The following is a 12,216-nucleotide window of genomic DNA, read 5'->3' on the forward strand; positions in this document are numbered from 1 at the left end:
GGGGGACTGCATGCCTTTCCATGAACATAGATGAATATATTTTGAAAATTTACTGCTATTCAAAAAAGGAAAGATAATACTTTTGTGGTATGCTTCAGTTGAAACTGAAGCTTCTGAGTTACAAGAGTTATCCCATTTAAGTTCTGTTGCTATTCTACCACAAAAGTATAAAAGATTTTGAAGCATGTTTCTTTTAAATGTTATATGAACTTTTGAAAATCTGAACACAGCATTTCAATCCAGCATACCTCACCACCATGTACCGAGGTCATTACTTCTGTGTTGAAAAATGTTATGTGCATATTTATTAAACCAAGAGTTTTTAAATTTTCCAATTCCATTTTGTAAGTTGATTATCATAGCAGACTAAACCAGATAGATGGTTCTGACTTAGTCATAGATATTTCTACTGCCAAAGTTGTGGAGATTCAAAAAGAAGAGAAGGTTATATTATTTTTATCAATGAGGAAGTATTTTATTGCTGCTTATGACTAGTGCACAAGTTCCCATTGAAAAATGTTCTTATAAATGCCAATGTAGTATAAATTTCATTTTGCATCATTTTCAAATTTGAAATCCTTTGTGGACAAGTTTCCAGTACTTCTTTGAACTCTTAAAGATAAAGAAATAGATGAAGCAATAAATGTTTTGCAACTTTGAATCTACCAGATGCCACTATAAAAGAAAAAGTATTGATGTATAGTGGTCCTTGGTTGGGGAACTGAAATGGTGTGAAAACTTGAAATATCACAACTTATCCCAAGTTATACTTGGAATTTTAATTATTCCTTGCAGCAGATGAGTGCAAGAGAATAGCCATCAGGTAAGAAAAACAAAAACTGAGTTCGTATCTTCTCTTTCTGGTGAAGCTTTGGAAATGCTCTTGATAGCCAAGTCTAGACAGCAGGACTATTTTTATGAACAAAATTTTTCAACATTTCTCAAGAGGGCAGAAATCTTAAACAGTACCGTACCTTTCTCAAAGTAATCAAAATCAGTTTATATCAAACAGAAATCTACAGACAGAAAAATTTTAGGTAAATTAATGTTTGAAAGCATGCAGTACTGGTAAATAATCCTACAGTATATCTGTATTTTTAATCTGTATAATATATATAAAATGTATATATTATCAGTGGTTAATTGTCAGAGCAGCGAAGACTAGAAAAACCTTTTCCAAAGTAACTCTTGTTTTCCTCTTGTTTTGATATTTACTAAAAAACTTAAAATTCCTGATTTCCAGCTTTTTGAAAGTCAAACATCAGCATCTATGTATCTTGAGGATTTTGCTGAAGAATAACATTATTCAAAATCAGCAATCATAAAAAGTTACCCAGAATACACAACTAAATTGATATCGTATAAAAATCATTGTGAGAATCCATAATGATTAATAATGAAACTAAATTGATATTGACAGCAGCAGTAACGGACATTACTTAAATCCTCTGCTGGTCACTGCAGATATATTAACTATTGGTGGATATGTAGGTAACAATGAACAATCCAAAAAAAAAGAAAAGAAAATACCATGGTATCAGTTTCAGAGATAGGCAACCTTTGAAATTCTCATCAACTAAAAAAAAAAGTTGTGAAGCAAATGCATGGTAATCAGAGAAACGAGCCTAAAGGAATTCCCTGGATCTGGGAATTCTCCTGAATTCATAAGATACAGAAATTGAAATAAACTGGAACAAAATTAAATGACTAATGGCAAATATCTACTCATCTGCTCTACAATTTTGCATTCAGATAGGAAAAAATTGCCCTCGTGTGAAGAGATAGCAAATGCATTAGCAGAGTCCATCTTTCAGTGATCTACAGCCACCTCACATGAACTATTGTTTCAAAGAAATAAAAAAAATGTGTGTGTGTGTGTGTGTGTGTGTGTGTGTGTGTGTGTGTGTGTGTGTGTGTGTGTGTGTGTGTGTGTGTGTGTGTGTGTGTAAAAATGTAAAACAATAAGCTTTGCAATGAAGCAAACCTTTTAACATAATCAGCAGTTCTGAGCTGCTGAGTTACAAGAGTTATCCCATTTAAGTTCTGTTGCTATTCTACCTAATAATGTATATTATCTGATGCTACAGCAACTATTGAAAATGCTCTACAACTCCTTCATCCATTTGAATTCTTGCAGAAATTGCTATCCCTCTGTTCACTACCAAATTCTCTCTCTCTCTCTCTCTCTCTCTCTCTCTCTCTCTCTCTCTCTCTCTCTCTCTCTCTCTCTCTCTCTCTCTCTCTCTCTCAACCACTACCACAGCGTTTTAGAAGAGGATGTTCCACACAAGAATCAGTCCCTAGTAATGAAAGGAAATATAAATCTTTCTTCACAGGAAAACTGCTTCTGCAAGATATATGAATTGCACCTAGAATTTGAACTATGGTTAACATTTTTCTAATAGCACCTGTTTTCATGGACTGATACTTAATAATAAACTGAACACATCACATATATAAGAACTTAGTATCTGAAGAGGTGAATATACTGAGGATTTTCTCTATAATGTACTGGGGGTGCTGACCAATATTCCCTACTCCACTTATCTGAACTGTCATCCATTTGTGGTTCACACCTTGTCTGTGATTCTGTTTTGTTTGTTATTTGATTTTTAGGAGCATTAGCAACTAAGGCCATATTACTCTGTGGATATGCGGTGGTCATTCCCTGACTTTATGCATCCTCCGTATTTGGTGGTCATGGGCTCAAACCCCCGTCTAAGAAGCATGTGCTACGCACTTCTGCTCCTGCCCACCTGGCTACGGAGGCACCGCTGTGATTCTGTGATGAAAATCATTTTGAAGTGGTTTCAATCAGTGCAGCACAATGCCCTTTGATTAGCATTGGGAGCCTTTCAAACTTCACTGGTTCACATTTTATGCCATTTATACATAGATGCAAATAAACCTCCACTTCATCTTGAGCAACATATTGATGAACCTCTACTTTATCTCAGGCAATGTACATACTACTTACTTTGATTTTAATAGCACACCTTAATCTTAGATGAAGATATGCTATTAAAATCAAAAGTCTCCCTTGTCATCTTCTATTCTCATCCATGTGATCCTCAGCTGAAAGAACTATAACACAAAACTAAATGAGAACAAATATGCTACAATTAGGCTACAGGAACTTAGGAAATATTGGAATATTATTTTTGAGAATATGTTCCAGGATACAACTCCACTGGAACCTCCACTAGCTTTTAAAAAACATGTAACTGAAGTGCTTTTCAATCATTTTCCATTTCAGGTACTCTGTAAAGCACCTGCACAATCGTCTATGTACCTTTTACTCAGTAACTGACATACAACTTTCCTCACATGAAAGAATTTTTTTTATATGATCTGGTCTTGGCGCATTATAGCCTTAGTAGCTAATGTGCCAATAAAATCAAAACCAACCAACCAATCCTCACATGAATGAAAATACAAAGGGTACTAGGAAAGTTTTGCAATATGACGCAACAATGAATCACAGGAAGCTGCTTGTTGCTGCATGTTGAGACATGTTCATACGTGCATAGTAGCCGCCGCGCCAAGTCGATGGGCTCAGTTATTCATTAGTAGTGAGAGTGTAAAGTGCTTGCGATGGCATCGTGGTCACGAAATGAGATAAGGACAGTTTTGCGGTATAATTTTGGGCGTGGTTTAACCATAGACCAGTGCTTAGAAGAAATGACTCTTGCACTAGATGATGATTGTCCACATCGTACAACGATATTCAGGAGGTATAGAGAATTCCAAATTGGAAATTTCACTCTGGAGGATTCTGAGAGGCCGGGAAGGCCACGAACGTCAGTTACGGAGGAAAACGTTACTGCTGTGAGGAAAATGCTTGACGAAAACAGGCGAGTGACCTACCAACAGATAGAGGATACTTTGGGCCTAAATGCACCAGCAATTCGTTCGATTCTGCAAGATCATTTGCACATGAAGAAACATTGTTCTCTCTGGGTGCCGCATCAACTGACTGAAGAGCAGATGACACGACGTGTGACTTGGTGCCGGGAGATGTTAAAAAAGTTTGATAAGGGACAATCTCGGTATGTGAACAACATCATGACAGGTGACGAGACTTGGCTGTACTATTACGATCTGCCGACCAAGGCTCAAAACAAAGTTTGGGTCTTTGATGATGACGACACACCCGTAATTGTCAGAAAATCCCGATCTGTAAAGAAGAAAATGATAGCTGTATTTTTCAAATCGAGTGGAATTGTGGAACGTGTTGTTTTGGACACGCAGAAGACAGTCACAGCTAAGTGGTATACTGAACAATGCCTGCCTAAAGTCATTGGATCTATGAAGAACCTGCGGCCAAAGTCAAGAATGGACACCTGGTACCTCCATGACGATAATGCTCCAGCTCACCGCGCCAAAGCCTGCACCGAATATTTGACCACGACAGGACTGAAACTTCTCGAGCACCCTCCCTACAGTCCAGACCTTGCTCCCTGCAACTTTGCACTGTTCCCGCATGTGAAAATGAAGCTAAAAGGGAGGCGGTTTTCCAGTGATGAGGACCTTCCACGGGCTTGGGACAACGAGTGTGCTTTACTCCCTAGTGAAACTTGGCAGAACTGGTTTAAAGATTTGTTTCGGAGGATGGAGAGGTGTATTGAATGTAGAGGAAATTACTTTGAAAAAATTAAATAAACAAAGCTGTATTGCAAACCTTTCCTAGTACCCTTTGTACATTACTACCTAAACTGCATGATTGTCGTTCATGTTATATTACACATTTATCATGTATTTGTATATTCATCACCACTGTTAGTGAAGTTGTCTTCTGTAATCATACATTTTGTTAGGAAACCTGCAATGTGTTTGTAAATAAATAAATAATCTTAGCACTAAAACAGATTGTGTAAGAATATAACCTCATGCTATATGTATGCAGATTACCCACGAGCAGACAGCTTTAAAGAATACATCTCCCTCTGAATGCACCTGTCATCTACCTTATCAAATCCCAACCAAATTAAGTTCAAAACTTAGAAGGCATGTTCTGTATTGTTAGATTCTAGGCCTACTGAAATTCTGGAAAAACAAACATACTGATTCATAAAAAAAACCCACCATGCTTTGGTTTACCCGATAATGCTGTTTATATATAGATTGTAAGCATATTGTGAATCATTTACGGAAACCTGTGGATATTTAACTGGTAGAGAGAGAAACATGAAATGAACATCCCAACAGTGAAAACTGGTTTTAGAAAAATCAGACATGATGAAACCATCCTTGATTGAATCTACATGAGTTATGTTCATCTAGTGCACCAGTACTTGTTAGCAGGAGTTGATTCTCCTCTTTGTCCCCATTATCACACTCTACTGACAATAAAACACATCCTCCCTGACTATGATAGTGACAGCCTGCTTTATTTTTAGCAAAAATAGATCTCTCCCCAATCACTACAGCATCTCATTGGGCAGCGTTTCCCAAACATTTTTATTCACAGAACACTTTTCATCTCACAATATATTTATGGAACACTTACGAAACAGAAGTTTAGCAGAAGCCAAAGAACTGTTTGCTAATATTTTATTACATACGATGCAGTGTGCATCAGGAGCATCTTTGTTTACAACACATGTAAAGCCGAAATTCAAATAACTGTCATCATACTTTCGTTTTGGTCTTTTATTAGTTGGTTTCTGTTTTTTTCATTTTGGATTTTTGGGGAACAAAATGCTGCAATTGTTCATCCTCACTTTGAAGTGTGACAATATTATGTTCCTTTTCATCGACCACAGTTGCAATAATAAAAGTACTTGCTTCTCATTTTAAAGTTCCTTTTTTCAACCACAAATCCATGGTCATTTATTTTAATAATAATATTTCGAAATACTGATAATTATCAAAAAAAATGTATACAAGGAAGTGAGTTTAGTTATGATATCGGTTCGCTTCCCTCTCTCCTTCAATCCGTGTACTCGGGGCTAATTCGCATACAAATGGCATATTAGACCACTACATTGCTATTTTTTCGTAGATGTCATTACCTCTATGCATACTTTTCTATGCAAAGCCTGCCAAAATAAAGTATTCTATGGTCTATTTGATTATTAGTCTATGCCAGTATATTAATAACTGAAAAAAAGTAATGTTAAAAATTATAATGATACAAAAGTGGTGTATGCTACAAATATGAAAATTTATTATTTTATTTTTTTTTTAATTATTAATTACGAATTTTTGCATAACGCTTGTTCACATCTCACGGAATGCAGTTTGGGAAACGCTGTCATAGGGGATGACTCGAATCTAACTGAGCTGTTTAATTACATAAAGAAGATACAGATGTAAAAAAAAAACATATATATATATTTTTTTTTTTAAACAACCATCTTTTATATTTTATACTGTATCCTTCATTAATTAAAATAGTGACAAATACATTTTGGCCACAGCACCCCTTGCACCATGAAAATAATCACACTAAAACAGCAGTCTAACTCAGTTCACCTTTTTCTTTTTTTTTTTTTTTTTTTTTTTTTTGCATTTTGAAATCCAATGGTTATAATTGCCTAGTAAGTCTTTTTCAGATATTATTAGATCATTATTATTCACAGTGCAATAATCATATATGAGTACAACTCGGTAAGATTATTGTTGTTGGATGAAAAATAGACTTACAAATATCCTTTGTGATTGCTGATGAGGAATGTAAACAAAACATTCAAAATGTTGTTTTTACAAGGATCTTGATGAATTTAATTCCTAATGGATTTTTTTTTCCCTTTCCCCATTTTTGTAACTGTTGTGAAAAAGCTTTTTAAAAATAATCCAAAAAAAAATATTCCAGGACAGATTTTTATTATAATTTCTGGTGAATATAATTAATGATGCCCTTCACAGTGGCACTCCATCTAGTGACGTTGTGAAGATTTTTGTCAAATATATTTGGTAGATATCCATTTTTCACTGAAAATTTTTTCTTGCTTACTTCTTTGTGGACAATATGATGGTTTCATTAGCAGATATAGTTAATGTCTTTGCTACATTGTAATCCGATGTAATGAACTTTCAAAATCAGGTAAAGAACGACATTACTTTTTTTTCCTTTTTTTTTTTGTGGTTAAAAGTAACATTCATAGATCATCCAGACTTAGTTTATCTGGCTCTGCAGCCCTTTCTGAATTAAGTAACCCAGTCCTTGATGGTACTATATGAATTGGGTCATGTATCTTTCATGTTCTCTTGGGTTTGCTTAACAGATAATCCTTTCAAAATAAGATATTTTGTTACTTCACAACTCTCTTTTATCTTTTACAAAGTTATTGGTTTCAGTAGATGTGACTTTTTTTAAACCTAAAAGAAAAAATAATTAAGATATTACTCTTAAAATTGGGTTCCATGCATATAAATATTTGCAATTCAATATTATTGTGTTAGCATTAGTATTGGAAAAATGATGCAAGAAAGCAGAGCATTAGCCAAAAAAAAAAAAAAAAAAAAAACTAATGATTTGCCTTTTTTTTTTTTTTTTTTTTTTTTTTTTTTTAAATATTTTAATGCACTTAATTTACACATTCCTTCTAAAAATTAGTCCAAATCTCCTTTAAATTTATTTCAATTAGCCACTTCTGATTGAAGACAAATTTCTTCCTATCTATTCTGTAACCATCCATTTTTAATTTATCACAAAGGGGGAATAAATTTACTCCGCTTTTGTGGTGTCATCTCAGGAAGAATAAAGCTGCAGTCAGCATTAAGTTTACTTAATCCTTTTTAAAGTCTTAAACTTTTCACTTAGTCCTTACAGATGCCTGGTTTCCAGATACTGAAATTTACATAGCCCTGTTCTTTCTTTGTAAGAATATTCTTTTGTGCCCACAACTGATCTTCTTGCTCTTCTCTGTATCCTTTCCACCGGATATATCTCCTTCTTAAACTGAAATTTCCAAATCTGTATGCAGTATTTCAAATGTTACGTAACCATTTCTTTAAAAAAATAAATAAAAGAAGTTAAAGTGCAGCCATTATCAATCCACTGAAGGATGGAAGCCCCTCAACAATTGATGTTGAGGGAATGGACCATAATCTACCACATTGCTCCAGTCCAGGTTGGCAGATCGACCGTATTTAACAGTCAGGGGTTTGAATCCCAGTCTACTCAAAGAGCGTGTGCTACTGCACTCCTGCTCCACTCAGCTACTTCTTTATGCTATGGAATAATTACCTATCTGTCCCTGCTGTCAAAGTTCCTGAATTTCTTTGACAGAATTCAATGAGCTGTTGTAGCAGCCTCTCTGTGCTGCTCAAAGAACTTCCTGTCAGACTGTAAAATTAACCCCAAGGGCTTTTTCCTTATCAACTACCTTACCAAATAATGTTATTCTTGGACTGCTGCTACCCAATAATATCTTATTCTTGGATTACTGCTACCCAAGTGCACCATCTTGCATTTATCAATTTTAAACCTCAGTTGCCAATTCTCAGCCCATCCAAATAATTTATCTAATACCTGTTGAAGTATCATAAACTGATTGTTGTCATTAACTACCCTGCCTGCCTTTGTATCATCGGCATTCTCAGAAATCAAACTTAACATTCCTGTGTCAGTATCATTAACAAATATTAAAATATTAATGTTTATTAATTTTCCTAAAATATTTGTGTATATAATTGTTATATTTTATCCTGCTGTCTGAATCTTAAACCAGTAGTTTTCTTTGCCATTAGTTTCTATTGCTCTTTCTAATATATTAAAGATGTCTTGCTTTTTTTTTTTTTTTTTTTTTCCTCTCCAGCCTTCAGCTGGACCATAATCTTAATAATAATCCTGATACTTCTTAAAATCATTTTATAGGTTAACCTACCATTGGTCATGCTGCTGATCATAACATAATTGCATAGTACCTGACAGGTGTCCAATTTTATTATTTCTGGAAAAGGTTTTGGGTTTTTTTTAATTTTTATTTTGACTTCTGTATGAAGTTGCAAGTTGCTGGGGATTCAGGAACTGCTGGGAGTCATCATGAAACAAGTAAATGAGTCAGCTGTGTTAGGGTAATTAAGAGTAAGAACAGGTACATGTACACCAATGCAAGGAGTATATTAAATAAATTTGACGAATTTCAAGTGCTGGTCAAGATATCAAAGGCAGATATTGTTGATATATCAGAGATGTGATGCCACACAGATATAAGGAATTCAGAATTGGAATTTGGGGAGTGCAATGTGTATAGAAATGATAAACAGGATAGGAAGGGAGGAGGGGCTTATTCTGTTAGTTAAGAAACACATAAGATCTAAGGCACAGTATCCAGTTGACATTGGTGAACAGTGTACTGTTGAGTCAGTTTGGTGTGAAATAAACACAGAGAAAGCAAAAATAAGGGTAGGACTGTGTTTTAGGCTTAATGACTCTGAAGTGTACAATGAACAATTGTGCAGAGAAATAGTGAGCCAGTAAATCAGAATGTCTAATAATGGGGGATTTTAACTTCCCAGATATCGACTGGAACTTGTGGGTTGGTCACCCTCACGCTAGCAAGACTTTTGTGGATTTATTGGAGGATTGTTTTCTACAGCAGCATGTTCAAGAGGCAACCAGAGGGAGTAATACTCTTGAGCTGATTATCAGAAGTGATTATTCATGCATTAAGAATTTCAGCGATCACAGTGTACTGATCTGGGATTTACTTAAAGATATAACTACCATTGGGGGTAAAGGGAAGGGTTTTGCTTTCATAAAGGTGGTCTTAGACTACAGTGGTCTTAGAGATTTTTAAAATTCTATACAGTGGGACCAACCGATGATGTTAAAAACAACAAATTCTAAATGGGAAGCATTCCACGAATTAGTCTTGGAAGCTATTAGGCTTTTCATACCAACTAAGAAATACTGTTCAAGATTTAGGCCCAAATGGATATAAGATGAACTAATGAGACATGAGATGCATATAAATTATTGGGTGCCACAGAGACCTATGGTACAGCAAAGACTTCATTACTTATGTAAACTCTAGAAGGAAGGGAATAAGTCAGATTGGTCCACTTGATATCGGTGGTTTGACTGTTGATGATCCTGCTCAGATAGCTGGCAAACTGAATATTTTGCATCTACATTCACCCATGAGAAATTCTGTAGGGAAGTGGAGAACAGAAGCTTATTACACTAACAGGGAACTAAATGATTTTGTAATAACTGAGAGCAAAGTAGAGGAGAAATTGTTCAAGTTAAAATATAAGAAAGGCACCTGGGATGAATGGGATCTATCCAGTTATATTAAAGGTTGCAAAGGAAGCAAGCAAATCCTTAGCCATAATTATGAGAGCATTGTTGGACTCGGGGAGTTTCTCATTGACTGGAGAAGTGCAAATGTATCTCCAATTCAAAAAGAGGGATCGAATGGTGACACAAGTAATTACAGACCTGTTTGTTTAACTTCTGTTCCAGGAAAAATAATGGAAATAATAGTCGCTGGTTAAAGAAACACTGCAGGGTCATCTAGACAAGACTGCAGTAATAATTCAGACACAGCATGAGTTTGTTAAGGGGAAGTCTGTGTCTGACCAATTTGATTAGATACTATAATGTGGTAACAAAGGAACTGGATGCAATAAATAATTTTGATATCATATACTTGGACTTCAGGAAAGCTTTTGATACTGTTGCACATGAAAAACTACTGTTCAAATTGGAGCAGTATGGCATTAAGGGCAAGTTGCCACAATGGATAAAAGGATGGTTGAGATGGGAGAATCAGTGGACACTGCTCTTCATGGACTAATCTTATTAGTGGATTCCTCCAGGGTTCTGAGTTGGGCCCATTATTGTTTTGTATATTTATTAGTGATATTGATGATGGTATATCAGGCTTAATGTCGAAGTTTTCAAATGATACAAAGGTTGGCAGTGATAATGACAGTAACAACATTATGCCAGTGTAACAGTTGCAACTGAAGTTTAACATTGAAAAATGCAAAGAATTGCATATGGGTAGCAGTAATCCCAGAGAAATGTACAAACTGTGTGGTACTAAACTCAGAGTAATGGAGAATGAAAAAGACCCTGGGGGTTCAAAAGATCCTAAGATCATATATTTGGATCTTAGAAAGGTCCATTGATGCTGTTGCACATGGAAGACGGCTGCACAAATTGGAGCAGTGTAGAATTGGAGGCAGTTTGCTGCAGATTGATGGATAAAGGGATGGTTGAGTTGGGAGAAGACAGACTAGTAATCAGTGGACACTGCTCTTTGTGGACTAATGTTATTAGTGGAGTCCCTCAGGGTACAGTGTTGGGTCCATTGTTGTTTTCTGTATTTATAAATGATATTGATCATGGTATATCAGGCTTAATGTCCAAGTTTGCAGATGATACGAAGGTTGGCAGGGTTGTTAAGGACACTAATGACAGTACGCTGCTGCAATAGGATCTAGAAAAGTTGAGCAGATGGGCTGAGAGGTGGCAAATGAAGTTTAACATTGACAAATGTAAAGTACTACATATGGGAAGCAGTAACCCCAGAGTAACGTATCAACTCTGTGGTATTACACTGACAGTGGTAGAGAATGAAAAGGACCTGGGGGTAATTGTGCAGGCAGATACGAAGTTTTCTGAGCGGTGTAAACGGTCTGAAAGAGTAGCTCATTGTGCCTTGTCAATGATATACAGGAATTTTTCTAGCAGTGATAAGGAGGTGATTATTCCCCTTGTATAAGGCAATGGTCAGGCTACACCTTGAGTACTGTATACAGGTCTGGAGACCTCATTTTAAGAAGGATGTAGAGCCGTTGGAACGAGTACAGAGAAGGGCAACAAGATTAGTGAATGGAATGAAAGGTTGTTCTTACGAAGAAAGGCTTAAGTTTTGCAGATTATAGTGTTTGGAGACTAGGTGCCTGTGAGGTGATCTGATTGAGGTGTATAAAGCCTTGAATGGTTTAAGCATGCTCAATGCTGATGGGATTCTTCCTCTTGCTCAGAATAATCACCTGAGAAAGCATAAATTCAAATTGAGGAAAGACAGTTGTAGGATAGATGTGTGGAAGTTTGCCTTTAGCCAGTGGGTAGCTGTGGAAGTTGATAGCCTAAATAAATTTAAGGCTGAGCTGGACAGGTATTTGGAATGAATGGAGGGGTGAAATGGAAGCGGGTTTTTTTGGCTGATGCTGCATAAGCTTGCTTTCTTGCATTGTATGCCTCTACTAATGCTAATGTGATGCCATAAGAATTTTTTTTTTTATAGCTTA

At 35.8% G+C, this 12,216-nt stretch overlaps 1 protein-coding gene across 3 annotated transcripts in view; it reads left to right on the forward strand.

The window, feature by feature from the left end:
• The window catches only part of didum (dilute class unconventional myosin), an 814,019-nt gene that overhangs the window by 465,515 nt on the left and 336,288 nt on the right, over positions 1–12,216 (forward strand). The gene's annotated exons all lie outside the window — the stretch shown is intronic.

The sequence above is a fragment of the Mastigoproctus giganteus genome, chromosome 1, assembly GCF_048544385.1.
Source record: "Mastigoproctus giganteus isolate SK-2022 chromosome 1, ASM4854438v1, whole genome shotgun sequence".
Classification (NCBI taxonomy): Eukaryota; Metazoa; Arthropoda; class Arachnida; order Uropygi; family Thelyphonidae; genus Mastigoproctus; species Mastigoproctus giganteus.